This window comes from Triticum urartu, chromosome 2, assembly GCF_003073215.2.
Source record: "Triticum urartu cultivar G1812 chromosome 2, Tu2.1, whole genome shotgun sequence".
In the NCBI taxonomy this organism is placed as follows: Eukaryota; Viridiplantae; Streptophyta; class Magnoliopsida; order Poales; family Poaceae; genus Triticum; species Triticum urartu.
This window is the reverse complement of record NC_053023.1, coordinates 551813732-551821283: the sequence shown is the minus strand read 5'-3', so window position 1 is coordinate 551821283 and position 7552 is coordinate 551813732.

Genomic DNA, 7552 nt, shown 5'->3' with positions numbered 1-7552 from the left:
TCATGCTCTGTTGTTGGTTTCTTTAATGACGTCATGTCTGCCGGGTCAACATGATCTTTGTAAAATTTTAACTCCTCTGTTGCACAGACAGATTCGGCATAGGCAGCATCACCTTCTTCACACTCCAAAGCTATTTTCCGGCTCCCGTGTACTGTAATGGTGCCCTTATAACCCGGCATCTTAAGCTACAAATACACATAACACGGATGAGCCATGAATTTGGCATAAGCCGGCTGTCCAAACAGAGCATGATACGGGCTTTTGATCTTAACCACCTCAAAGGTTAATTTTTCTGCTCTGGAGTCATACTCATCCCCAAAGGCTACTTCTAGTTCAATCTTACCCACTGGGTATGCCGACTTGCCAGGAACCACATCGTGAAAAACAGTGTTGGATTGTTTAAGACACTTATCAGTCAATCCCATCCGGTGGAACGTCTCATAGTAGAGGATGTTGATGTTGCTGCCTCCATCCATGAGTACCTTAGTGAATTTGTATCCACCAACCTGAGGTGCCACCACCAAAGCCAAGTGACCCGGATTATCGACCCGGGGTGGGTGATCCTCTCTGCTCCACACAATAGGCTGCTCTGACCAACGTAAGTAACGTGGAACCGCCGGCTCAACGGCATTGACGGCCCTCTTGTGAAGCTTCTGGTCTCTCTTACATAAGCTAGTGGTGAATACATGGTATTGCCCACTATTTAGCTGCTTCGGGTTGCTCTGATATCCGGACTGCTGCTGCTGATTACCTTGGTCGGGTTGCGGATTATACCCTCCTTGGTTACCAGGATGGCCCTGACCGTGGAATCCTCCTCCACCTAAGCCAGCGCCCAGGCCTTGGAAACCGCCTCCACCTGGGCCGCCACCTGGGCCGTGACCTCCATCAAACTCGTTTGAATTTTTAAATGCCTTCATGATCGTACAATCTTTCCACAGGTGGGTGGGTGGCTTCTCTCGGGTGTCGTGCTTTGGACAAGGCTCATTCAATAATTTCTCAAGGGTGGGACCTGACCCGCCCGACCAAGGGGGCTGTCTGCCCTTGCACCGTTGATTTCCGCCCTGTGCATTGGTGTTAGCAACAAACTCATCAGCTTTACGTTTATTACCTCCTTGATTCGTCGGGTTATGCTGGTGACCCTTGCCGTTGCCGTTCTTCTTTCCCTTTGTTGCCTTTTCTTCGTCAGACACCGGGTCCTTGGTAGTATCAGAATCAGCATACTTGACGAGAGCCGCCATCAACGTTCCCATGTCATTACAGTCACGCTTGAGCCGCCCCAGCTTCTGCTTCAGAGGTTCGAAATGGCAATTTTTCTCCAACATTAAGACTGCTGAGCCGGCATCCATCTTATCAGAAGAATGTATTATCTCCTTGACCCGGCGCACCCAATGGGTTGTGGATTCACCATCCTCTTGCTTGCAATTGGTCAGGTCCACAATCGACATAGGCTGCTTACACGTGTCTTTAAAGTTCTGGATGAACCGGGCCTTCAACTCCGCCCATGAGCCGATAGAATTGGGTGGCAATCCCTTCAACCAAGTACGAGTTGTTCCATCTAACATCATAGTGAAATACTTGGCCATTGCTGCATCGCTGACCTCCAATAACTCCATAGCCATCTCATAACTCTCAATCCAAGCCCCGGGCTGTAAGTCAGCTGTGTAATTAGGCACCTTAGGAGGCCCCTTAAAATCCTTTGGCAAATACTCATTACGTATGGCCGGCACCAAGCAAGGAACGCCTCCGGTTCTTGTGGCCACTCCTGCCTCGACCGAGGTTGCTGGATAAGCCGGAAAAGTTTGATGAGCCGCTTGATCTGCTGCCATTTGAACTGCTCGTTCCGCCTCTTGTCGAATCCTCTCATGATCCGCCAAGTTAAGGGCTCCAGCCCGCACTGGCTCATGCCTGTATGGCCGGTTGTGGCGTTGAGCATTGCTTGACATATCTGCGGATTCCATGTGCCTACTGTAACTCGGGCTCCGGCTTGGGCGAGGAGTTGAATGGATCCTGTCTCGACTGTAGGAGTATGCATCCTCTTGCGCCAGAGCTGTTTGAAGAATTTCTCTTACCCTCCGTGTTTCAACTGCCGTCGGTGAGTCACCTTCCATCGGAAGAGCCGCCAGACAAGCCGATGTTGCGATGAGGTTTTACAAAGGGTTGGAGAAGTGACCTGGCGGTGTTGGGACGTAATGAGGCGGAGCGGTAATTATACGAGGTGGATCCATGGCACGTAGTTGGACCGGTGCACCGAGCGTTGTAATCCGGGGTGCCTCCGGCGGGTTACTTCCCCCGGCTCCGGGTGTGTGAAAAAGATTCCTAGGATCGAGCGTCAGAGGCAGACATGATTGGGTTTTCTGATGCCTCCTCCTCATGACCTCGTTCCACGCGTTCAGATCCACCGAGAGCCGGGAGGTCTCCGCTTGAAGCTGTTGAGCACGAACGTCCAAAGTCGCCCGCTCTGTTGCCATCCTGACTTCCTCTACGGCTAGATTTTCCTTAGCTTGCACCATCTCTTCACGTACGCGTGCCACCTCTGCGTCATGCTAGGCTTTATCCGTCGGCTCTACCACAGCAGTCAACAGAGTCGTCAGTTTATCCATGAGGTCCATCAAGATCTGAGCTCGGGGGCGCGTGGGGTCTCCTGACCCGGCTGCAGCAGACCCAGTAGCTGTTGCCGTCGCTGCTGTAGAATTCTGCTCGGGTTGTGTCCCTGCCATGAAGACTCCGGCCCAATTCGGCGGCTCAAGAGGGTCCGGGATACTGTTGCCATCGGAACAGCCCCCAAGCATGCCGTCCTGCAGCTGGTACAAAGAGTCCGTCTCGCCCATTGATGATGCAGTGTCAGAACAGACGGCCGTCTCACCGCCCTTCACCGATCCTTCAGAGTATTCACCGCCGTGGACGTAGCCTACGAAGGCATGCTTCACGGCAGATTGAACACAGGTGGTCCTCGTGCGCCGAGCCGTTTCGATGAGGTCGGTGTGGATGTCCGGCTCAGGACCTGACTCACCGATCCGGCCGATGAAGACGTGAATTCCGCCGAAGGGGACCCGGTATCCGTACTCAATTGAGCCGGCCTCGGGGCCCCAGCCTTCATCGTCGATGTAGAGCTTGCCGCGACGACTCTTGGTCATCCGGCCCACAACGTATCCCTTGAGCCCTTCGAAGTTGCCCTTCAAGAACTCAAATCCACCGTGCGCTGGCCCCACGGTGGGCGCCAACTGTCATGGAATTGTCACGGCAGATGTCCTAGAGCAAGGACTTAGTCGTACGGCCATCGCACTAGGAAGCTTAAAGGGGTTAATCGGGACAAAGGACACAAGAGGGTTTTATACTAGTTCGGCCCCTTACGATGAAGGTAAAAGCCTACGTCTAGTTGGGATTGGTATTGCTGGGGTTTCGATCACCAAGAGGCTCAACTCACCGGCTTGGTTATCGATTTGTTGTTTCTTGCCCTCAGCCGCCACCGGGTCGTCCCCTTATATACATGGGTTGACGCCTGGTGGCCTACAGAGTCCCGGCCGGCTCATAATCGTGTCCGGCTCGGTGACTTCTTTTACATGCCTTTCTTTACAAGTCTTTCCTTACATACGGCGGTTTACAATATCGGGCCTTAAGCCGCCTCCAGGCCTTTGGGCCTTCTATAAGGTTTAATAAACTATCGTCTTGAATGTTTACTGGGCTTCTAGCGTAACCCGCCATTGGGGCTGACCCGGCCCCTCCTGGGCGGGTCATGTCTGATAATAATATCCCCCACAGGTATGGTTATTGTTCATAAACAGTTTCCTTCTGTATTAATCCAAGGTTATTTCAACCTTGTTTTTCTTTTTACGTCTGGTTCTGTTTCCTACTATGATCAAACTATTGGTCATGTACCAGGTATTCTGACCCGTTCGATGCTAAACCGCCAAGCAAGTTTTTATTTTGCTACAGGAACAGAGCTGAAGAATTTTAGAGATAACCATAAACATGATGCATATATTAACATCATAAAGAACAGAATAACACATGGTGTCTTATGCGCGATGGCATAGGCAAAATATGCAGTGTTTCCAAAACTAATATATTACAAGCTTTTAAAAGCCCATGAATATGGTCCTCACTCCTCCCTCGCCAGTTCACCACCTTCTGCTGATTGGAAGCTGGGTTTTGACCAGTCAAAACCGTTCACAGCAATAAATTCTGCTTCTTCGTCAATCGGGCCAGCCGGATCAACTTCCGGAGCAAATGTATGTTCATGAACCGGCGGGATTAAATATGTCACCTTGTACGAGGGAGTTGCCATCTTCTTATTTTCCAAATCAAAACCCGACTGATACTTGTCGATACTGGTTTCATTTCCAAGAATCGTAGCCTACGGTCGAACTCCTCTCACACAAGCCATGAAATCATCCTGCTCAAATGGAGACCCGTCTTCCTTCACGGTAGGGTACCCCCTGGCTACATCCGCCGGGTCTAGATCTGGCACCCAGGCTTTGGAGCGGCTCAGAGCAGTCAAAGCTCTGGCTCTGGCACAGGATTGCTTGACTTCTTGGAACCTGGTGGGTAAGATTGACAGCTTTTTTTAAGACATCACTAAGCCAGTTGGGTCCTTGATTGGCAGGAGAGATAGCGGCAAGTGCCTGTTGTGCACCAATGTACAACTGCTCCACTAAGGTATACACCGCCTTCAGTTTAGTCATGTTGTCTTGGCTCAGATTCTTGCTTCGTGGGCCTGCACATGTTTTTTTAAACAAAGGGTCAGCTAGCGGTTTGTATTCCAGATCAAAAGAAGATAAAAAAGGTCAGTACATATGGCTTACCAAAGATGGCGGACACCATTTGAGACACCCGGTCCTTTAAACCGGTCAGCTCCGTCGTAACCTCTTCAAGGGTTGCTTCAGCTTTCTCGGCACATTGTGTCAGCAGCGTTTTTTCTTCAGCTCAGGTTTTCTTGGTAGTAAAGCTGGTTTTCAATTTTTCCGTCTCAGATAGACTTCATTGCAGTTTGGAGTCAGCGGACTTGATTTTTGCCTCCTGATCCGCTAGCCGGGTCTTCGCATCAGTTAATTGCGAACTCAGTTCAGATAAGGCATTCTGCAAAACATACCCAAATGAGTCAAGATTTCAATTAAAGTTCAAGAGTCAAGATTCAAGTCTCAAGTACTTTGCATTACAAAACCACTTGACACTTGGGGGCTAATGTATGCCAAAACAATTTCTTATGACTCTAACATACTTTAAATTCCCAAGTACTTTACAAAGTAACAGCACTTGGCACTTGGGGGCTAATGTATGCTATTCAGCAAGTTTCTCAAGGTTAAGCCGGATTACAATGTTTGTTGGATTCGGCACAAGACAGTTATGAAAATTCAAAGTACCGACTCATTTATGGTCAAAGTGAGCCGGCCCTTGGGGACTACAGGTGAAGCTTTGTTCTATTTTATTGGACTTCAGAAAAATCTATGGGTAAAGTTTTAGCATGTATCATAAGTCTACAGAACATTCCATTTGTCTCATAATCTAAATACTTGGGGGCTGGCAGAATATAAGTAAGCCGGAAGAACATACCTAATACTTCAGCTGCAACTGCTTGACCATTTCGATCTCTAAGTCACGGATGGAGTGCACATGGCTGAGATAGCCGGATAATATGGCGTTGGCATTCAGATGGCCATAATGCGAAATTTCAAAACGCACTTTTTGTCTCTCCAATGCCTCTTGTTTCGTAGTGTGACGAGCCAACACGGTGGGGTTCACCGGCTCAACAAAGTGGCTTCCGGTGATCAGAACATCTTGAGCAGACGGTGATGGCGGGTTGGCCGAGCTGGATGGTCCAGTTGCAGAAGGGTTAACGGTGGTATCGTCAACTGACGGCTCAGGAGGATCTACTTCAGCGTTGACAGCCGGGTTTTCTGGAGTTCAGTTAATGGAGGAGAAGGTGGCATGGCCGGTTCAGGCGCAAGGACTGGCGGGTCTTCCGCCGGCTTAGTTACCTTGGCCTTCTTGGACTTAGCTTGACCACTAAGAGAAATGTTATGAGGTTGTCGGTATAAAGATACAGTTTGAAAAACACGGAGGAAAGAGGATTTTTCCTTACCCAGGGGCAGTCTTGAAGGCCGGAAATTGGGTCTGTGACGAGTCACCAGAAGAGCGAGACACCTCCTGCAAAGATAAAACAAAGTAAGTAATGCAAGGGAGAAGATCCATTAACAGAAAGTCAAAGACAAAGAAATAAACCTCATTCTGGCGTTTTTGAGGAGTCTGTTGAAGAACAGCAGGCGGTTCATCAGCGTTCCGAGCCTGACGACGGCTCTCATGTTGCTGCTTTTTCAAAAGAAAATGAGGGTCCAGATAAGCCAAAGGGTGTGAAAACCTTACTTTCCGGGTTACGACTCGAAGTTTCTGTCTTGGCAAATGGGCTGAGTCGGAGGAAAGAGTTACCTCTTCTTCCACGGCCTGACTGGCCCCTTTGTCGTCCTGGAAATGATTAGTGTTAATAAGATTATTAAAAAGTTGGCCAAGGGAGTCAAGGGCTACCTCCGACTCGGAAGTATCATCAAGCTTCATCAGGTCCTCAGCAGTGCTTTTCTTCTTCTTGGACCTCCGGGACGTTTTCTTGGTGTTTATAGCAGCAACTCTAGCCTTCTTCGCGGCTTCGTGGTCGTACTTGGCTTTCCAAAAATCAGATTTGGCCTGCAAATAAATAAACAAGATGAAAGGTCAGGCAGGCACTTAACACGGCAGAAAAATACAAAGAGAAAAAGGTTAGAGGTTCTTTACCTCTGGCACCGGGTTAAGCTTACAAAAGGGGTTTAATCCGACTTTACTACAGTCTTCATACTTGCCGTTCACCAGAAGGGTCGACATTGAAACAATATCTTCTTCAGTTAATTGAACGGAGATGTGACGAAGAGAGTCATCTGGGCCTCCACCATATTCATACATCAATTTTGAGCGGCGGCTTAGAGGGATGACCCGCCACACAACCCAGCAACGGGTCAAGTCAACTCCGGTTAAGCCGTTCCCCAACAAAGCGTTAATTCTTTTAATGTATGGAATCAACTTCTTGCATTCGGCTGTAGTGAGTTTGTCAGGGAGTGCAAACTTGGAGTCAAGACGCTCTGTGCGATAACCCGGCAGGGGCTTCTCATTTACTGGTGAAGTGTCTTGACAGTAGAACCAAGTCTGATTCCAGTCCTTGGGATGACTTGGCAAGACTATTAGGGGGAAGACAGCGCCCTGTCGACGCTGAATTGAGATGCCTCCAAGCTCCAAGCTAGGGCCGTTGGTGCACTTGTTCTGCCGGTTCAGATAAAAATACTCTCTAAAGATTTCCACGGTCGGCTCTTCCTGAAGGTACACCTCAGAGAGTACTTGGAAGTTGCAGATATTGGATATGGAATTGGGCCCGATATCTTGAGGGTGGAGTTTGAAAAAATGGAGGACATCTCTGAAGAACTTTGAGTCGGGCGGTGAAAAGCCACGGTTCATGTGGTCAAAAAAGACAATGAGTTCACCATCTCTTGGATTGGGACATTCCTTGTCCGGGCCAGGTGTGTCAGGACCCCCC